Genomic DNA, 7,579 nt, shown 5'->3' on the forward strand with positions numbered 1-7,579 from the left:
CCAAATGTTTCAATAAAAAATAATAATTTTGGGCGGGTCTGCTTGTTATATATAAAAATGTTCCGAGATATAACGATTCAAAAAGTTTTAAAAGGTGTAATCGTCATAATATGCACACGTTTCCACGCCACCTTTGTTGTGCTTATACATATTATGCCGATTACAAATCTTCCAACAATACAATAGCCGTCATCGATTCGCCAACAGTTAGCGAGCGGCGAAACGAACGAACTCAATGAGGTACAACCAAACTCGCTATCGTCTATCCGTGCTAGCTAACTTTGTTGTTGATTTCACGTGCAAAATTTTTCGTTAAGCGACCGGAACTCAAACATAGCGAGCGAGAAGTGGCGAATCGATGACGGCTAATAAAGCAAATAAGGAAATGGATATATAGAATTGACAACAACAACCACGCTGTCGAGTTTAAATAGCGGCAAATCAGCTGCACTTGATAGTAGTTTGTTGAATAAGGAAAATGAATTTAGCAACAAGAGTTTACGGGGTGTACATAGCTCAGTGGTTAATGCTTCAGACTTTGAACATCGATTACGCAGGTTCGATCCCTAAAAAAAAAAAGATGTCTGGCGAGGAGGTGTGGTGATCTCCGAAATAGCTGCTATAACTTCTACCGCTTAGACTTTGTTGCTTTTTCAATTTTTCCTAAAAAGCAATCGTGGTACAAAGCTTAATATTAAAAATTTTATTATTATGTGTTCTGGTGTAGAATGAACAATATTTTTATAAAAAATGATCGAACATAAATTGAATAAAAAGCTTTGCATATATTGCGAAAAATTCAATGTATCAATACTTCTGCTCCGCACTGTATAATACTTCTATATTAGCAGTAAGCTAACTTCCCAATGTGTAAGCATTCCGAGTCAGTCTAGTACGGTTTTTGTGTATGTATTAGGGATGTTTCGAATGCCATATTTTTCACATTCGCGAATGCGAACGCCAATGCGAAATTTCGGAATGCGAATGTGCGAATGTTAAGTCATCATTTTTATTACCTAAAAACATTGAACGAGTGCTTAACCTATACAGTATTTTAGTCTTGTAGTCAAAGTTCAAAATGGGCATATTATATTTCAAAAAAGTAATTTTGCTGCCTTTTCTCCCATGAGGCAATTTCTTAGAGACTCGTATGTAAGGCCGGCTGCACTAAAAAATTTCTCACTTGGAACGGCGAGTGGAGCGCTCAAATATTTGCGGCCCAGTTCTGTCAATTTGTCGTATTTTTGTTAAGTTTTCCACCAATCGAGAGGATTCTCACCGAGATGTTCCCGTTTTTCTTTAAGAGCCTTTGCTTTCGCTGGAGCAATCTAAAATTATTTCTAGGTAGGGATGCGCAATACCGATACGATATTCAATATATCAATATCAGGTGTTGCGATACGATAACGATACAATATTTTGTTCGATATCTGAAATATCAGAAACTTTTCTCTACGTCCTCTATGCTTCTGAATTGAAAATAAAATTAAGTACATAGTTGGAAAATGTGTTCGTTCTCGCAAAACAGCTTTTGGCATAGTAACCATGAAGAACAGAAATTCTTAAAAATATCGAAATTTCTTAAATCAGTTTGAAATTTTCAAGAAATAAATGCTCCAAAATTAATTTCTTCAAGAAAATCTACTTCAAAGGCAAACCACTTCTTGCATAAAAGTAATATTAGCTAACCCAGACAAACCAGAGCTGCTGTATGGCATTTTAGGCTTTAGCAGATTCAATTGATAGTGAAATTTTGTATATCGAACAAAAACTTAAAAATTCTGTTTTATGAGGTTATCTTGAAAACCAATTGAACGGTAGTATTTTTGCTTCACATTTAGAAATACACACATATGAATAGGTTTGTATCTTCGAAAGTATAAGACTTTCTTGTGAGAAGGGGTAAATCAAAGTTGCTGAACTCAGGTAAATTTTTTTTTCAAACTCATTAAAGTGCATCAACTTTGTTATTTGCATTTATTCTTATTTGCCTTTCAATTACAAATATACGTGGGGCGCAAAAAAATATATCTTTATTAATTATTATTATATCTTTATTAACTTTGGACCACTTTAACCGATTACTATAATTCTTTTTTAAAGGAAAGGTGTTACCTGGCAGGTGGTCTAATTTGGTTTAAATCTGATCATTGGATCATGAATAGATTAACGATAATCTTAAATTCTTAGATGGGAATCGAAATCGGTTTTGTTTTTGTTTTGCTTAAAAATTACTTGTTTATATAAGCATTTGTTGAAAATGCAGTCTCACATACAGCCGCACCCAGAGTCGTTTTACTTAACTCTTCCCCTAGTGTAAATTCAAAAAAAATCCCTCTCGGAGTCAGTTAATGTTCCCTTAACCACTCTTAATGTACATTAAAATTAAGTGTGGAAATCCCTTCACTTAACTTTTTAAATATTGATTTTGACAATATCTTTTATCATTATTTTAAATTGAATTGCATTCGATTTTTTAAACATACAGAAAATGTGTAATTTCGCAGAGTTTATTGAGTTTGTGGACTATACTAGAAGTATTAGGGAAGTAGTACCTAGACGGTATCTTCGAGATCATGGTGGTCCTTTCACCAAATACTCTATTGAAGAGTTCCATGCTCGATACAGATTTACACCCGATGCCGTAAAAAATGTAATTTTGCCTATGCTCGCTTCTGATCTGAGAAAACCAACGAAGAGAGGACTACCATTTTCACCAGAAATAATGTTACTAGTAACATTGCGCTACTATGCAACAGGTAGCTTTCAGGTTGGTATTTGTGCAATGAAAATCCTTACTTCGAGCGGCACGGAACTTTATGTCCAGGACAGACTTCAAAGACAAGATAAAAAAGGAAATCTTCCAAAAGTGATATTATCCGTCAGATTGTCGATATTCACATATTTTATTTATTTTATTTATTTAGCTATATAACTTTTGTACAAAGTAAGACTCAGTCTTTTAGTAGTACATCTTCTTTTACAATATTCCTTCTGAACAAGCAACTTACAAACTAATTGAACTTAAACCTATTATTAGATACAAATATTATTAAACAAAAGAATTAGAGTACATTATAAACAAGAGTAAGTACTTAACTTAGTTGAATGTCAAAGAGAAGCTGAGAAATTAAACGTAGAGACTGCAATTTTAAAACACCTTGCTTGCTTTATATTTTTAATGTCAGACGGTAGGGAGTTTCATAATTTTATGGTGCTAACAAAGAACATGCGTTCCGAAACTAAGTAAGAGTGTTTTGGAACAACGAGATTAAGAGTTCGGGGACATTGACCCAATGTAATATTTTTATATAGGTAAGATGGTTGACGGCAATATAATAATTTATGTAGATATAAGAGCGCACGTAATTTAAAGTACGCATTTAAATCTGCTTTATCAAGATTACAATATATTAGTTCCGCATACGAGATGTGCGGAACAATGAGTGCCCTAACAATTTTCAATTTCGTTTGTTGTGGTAATTGGTAAGCATTATAGTATAGCTTTCTAAGGATATTGTAAATTTTATTAACTACGAAGTTAATGTGGTCCACACATGACAATCTTGAGTTAATTTTGAATCCCAAGTTTGTTACAATGCCATCATACTTAATACTTATTCCATCGAGTATTATCGGAGATGTACCGCTAAGGTCAAACCCAGATGAGGAAAGCGCGATTGCTTTCGTTTTTGACGGATTTAATTTTAAATTGTTTACAACTGCCCAGCTAGAAATCCGAGACAGATCTTCGTTAAGCCTGGAAATCAAGTCTTCAACAAGACCAATGGGCCTTGACAGATACAGCTGGGTATCATCAGCGTAAAGGTGGATTGATGCGTTTTTACAACACTTCACTATATCGTTAATGAAGACACAGAACATTATGGGGCCCAAAATGAAACCTTGCGGCACACCTAATGTATTTGGCTTTAAACTTGAGTAATTGTCACCACACTGAACTTGCTGTAGTCGACCCGTTAAGTCACTTTTTATTAGCTGTATAGAAAAAGCTCCAAACCTTAATTGACTACCTAGTTTACCTAATAATAAATTGTGGTCGATGGTGTCAAAAGCTTTTGTGAAATCAAGCAGTACTAACGTTGTCAAGTTAGTTTTGTCAAAAGCTGGTCGTATGTCTTCAAAAATTTTCAGCATCGCTGTGGAGCAGCTGTGCTGACTTCTGAATCCCGATTGAACATCACTCAGTAGTCAGTTTTTGTTTAAGTGGGTGGTGATTTGTCGTGCTAAACATTTTTCGAAAACTTTCGAAAGTGCGGGTAATATGCTTATCGGTCTGAAGTGATCCGGGGAATTCGCACATTTAATTTTTGGAACTGGTATTATAATTGCTACTTTCAAGAAGGTAGGAAAAGTGGACGATGTAAGGCAAAAGTTAATAATGTGCGTAAGTGATCGGATCGCGAAAGGAAGAATCATTTTAAAGATTTTAACTGATACCATCAACACCTGTAGCATTTGATTTGACAGCATAAACACACTCAGCTAAATCTTCATCCGTCGCACATGGGAATTGAAACACATTATCATCCACCTATGAAGGTATAGAGGGCACACAAGCAGATGAAACTGGGTGGCTTGATGAGAGAAAATTGGCATTTAAAATTTCTGGATCTAAGTTACATGTGACATTGTCCTCACTAGAAACACCAAACGTTTTGAGGTTTTTCCACAAAACTTTTGAGGGGAGGTTTTCATTGAGCTCATGATAAAAACATAGCAAGGTAGAACCGTTCTCTCAATTTGTCGGCCATGATTTTTTTTTGAAGTTTGCCAACATTTTAAAATCATATAAAAGTGAAAATAAAAAATTGAAGTTGTTCGAAATTGTTGTTGCTTGAGATATAAAATGAAAATGTGTGTGTGAGTAAATTTAAAAATTAAATTGTTTGGAAACGTCAAGAATTTTAAAAGTGACTCTCAGCGGTTCTACCTTACTATATTTTTATCATGATTGAGCTTATGTTGTAAGTATGCTCTTTTAGCATAACGTGTGCTTGCCGTAACCTTATTCCTGGCTACTCGGTATATTTCCCACAGGTCAGAGCATCTATGGTTTTTCCAGCGCTTGTATGTTTTACTTCGCTCTTTAATTAATGACAAAATCTCACTGGTGAACTACGGCTTTTTGCTATTTTGAACCCTTACCTTCCTTAAAGGAACAAACTTATCAAATAACAGGCCAACTGGAGAATTATAATGTTGTAACTTTTCGTCAGCTGTCGCAAATCTCCAACATGTATTCCAGTCAAGCAGAGCTGCCTGCTTGAATAACTCTTTTATTTACTCGCTTAAAGTCCCTAACAAGCAGTTCTCTTGCTAATTTTTGGCTATGAAAGTGGAGGTTGTACGACAGGAACAACATTTCATGGTCGAAGACGCCATCCAGTGGTAGTAGATCAATGTGGTTGACATACTCAGAATCACTAACGCCAAACACATCTAAAAGACTAGGTTTGCAGTGCGGAGCGAAGCGGGTTGCATATTTGTTTATAATAGTAATGCCTAGCGATAGGAAGTTGTTTATCATACTTTTAGAGGAGTGATCATTACATAGAAGTTCCTCGTTTATATCACCACATACAACAATATGTTCATAGGAGATCGCAAAATCCGATAATTTTTTCAAAAATAACTGAAATGTCATTTCTCTTGCTTGGGTTATATATGCACGCAACAAGACACTTTGAACTGTTATTAAAGAACTCAATAAAAAGGTATTATACTTCTTGAGAAGACTCCGATCTGCAGATTTCTCCGTCCATTTCATGTATTTCTTAAAGTAAAAAGCAATGCCACCTCCTCGCATCTTAATCATTCTATCGCATCTTACTAACGAGTAGTCGCATAGGGCATAGCATTTATCATCAATGTAATCTTTGAACCACGTTTCTGTAATACAGATTAAGTCAATATTTAAGCTATTAAAAACAAAATTTAAATAATCAATTTTTCCGCCATTTAAGCTTCGAGCATTTAAGCTACAAATATTAAACCCAGTGTAGCGATCTGAAAAAAGTTTACGAATCCCTCTTACATGATCTTTGCTAGCCAGCTCACATATTTCACTAAACATTTTTATACCCGAGCGCACTTGTGCACAAGGGTATTATAACTTTGTTCACATAACGGTTGTTTGTAACAGGCAAAACGAATCGAGATAGATGTAGACAAATGTATACATAAATGATCAGAATGAAAAGAGAAATCGATTAAGCGGTGACTGTCTGTCCGTCCGTCCGTCCGTCTGTGCACACGATAACTCGAGTAAAAATTGAGATATCTGAACGAAACTTGGTACGTGAACTTCTTTTGGGCGTGGGACGGATGGTATTAAAAATGGGCGAAATAGGATAATAACCACGCCTACCTCCCATATAACGGTAATTTTAAGAAATACGAAAACTGCGATATTTTAGTAACTACTGAAGGTAATTCACTCAAAATTGATACTTGCAATGAGTTTCAGACGGAAAACATTAATATTATAAATTTTTGGAAAATGGGCGTAACCCCGCCCACTTATGGTTACATGTGTATATCTTGGTAACCGCTACACCAATTTCTTCCAAACTTGGCACAGTTATTGGCCTTAGTACAGCATACTAAATGGCTAAAAATTTAAAAAATCGGACAATAACCACGCCTACCTCCCATATAACGGCAATTTTCAGAAAAACTAAAACTGCGATATTTTAGTAACTACTGAAGATAATTCACTCAAAGTTGATACTTGCAATGAGTTTTAGACGAAAAATAAGAATATTATAAAATTTTGACAAATGGGCGTAGCCACGCCCACTTATGGTTACATGTGTATATCTTGGTAACTGCTACACCAATTTCTTCCAAACTTGGCACAGTTGTTGGTCCTGGTACAGCATACCAACTGGCCGAAAATTTCTAAAATCGGACAATAACCACGCCCACATCCCATATAACGGTAATTTCGAGAAATACAAAATCTTCGATAAATCAGTAAATATTGAAGCTAATTTATTCAAAATTGATGATTGCAACAATTCTTTACCAAGAAATACGTTTATGATAAAATTTTGGAAAATGGGCGTGGCCCCGCCCACTTATGATCACATATATGTATCTCGCTAACCGTTCTAGCAATTTGTACCAAGCTCGGTATGGTTATTGGGCTTGCCCCATAAAAGCAAACCGTTGAAAATTGTTGAAATCGGACTAAAATTGAGGCCGCTTTTCATATAACGGTAAATTTCAGATATGCTTGAAATTTCAATATTTCGAAATTTAAGGACGCTAATTTACTTAAAATGTATACACCCCGGCTTATCATGTAGCGGTAGCTTTCGGAAAGGTGGAAAACTTGCGCCGGGTATTTAATGTTCGGCTCCGCCCGAACTTAGACTTTCTTACTTGTTAATAAGTGTTAAGGTGCGTATGCAAGGCGTGTTTACATTAACAGTCAGAAAAAATAACAATGAGACAGAAATAACATAAAGAGAATAGATGTATGTTGATAAGTAGAAAAGCAAAAGTACTAAATAAGGGAGAAATGTTGACAGGGTGACAATGCTAGTTACAT

The sequence above is a fragment of the Rhagoletis pomonella genome, unplaced genomic scaffold, assembly GCF_013731165.1.
Source record: "Rhagoletis pomonella isolate Grant_MI unplaced genomic scaffold, Rhpom_1.0 Rhpom_scaffold_00026, whole genome shotgun sequence".
Classification (NCBI taxonomy): domain Eukaryota; kingdom Metazoa; phylum Arthropoda; class Insecta; order Diptera; family Tephritidae; genus Rhagoletis; species Rhagoletis pomonella.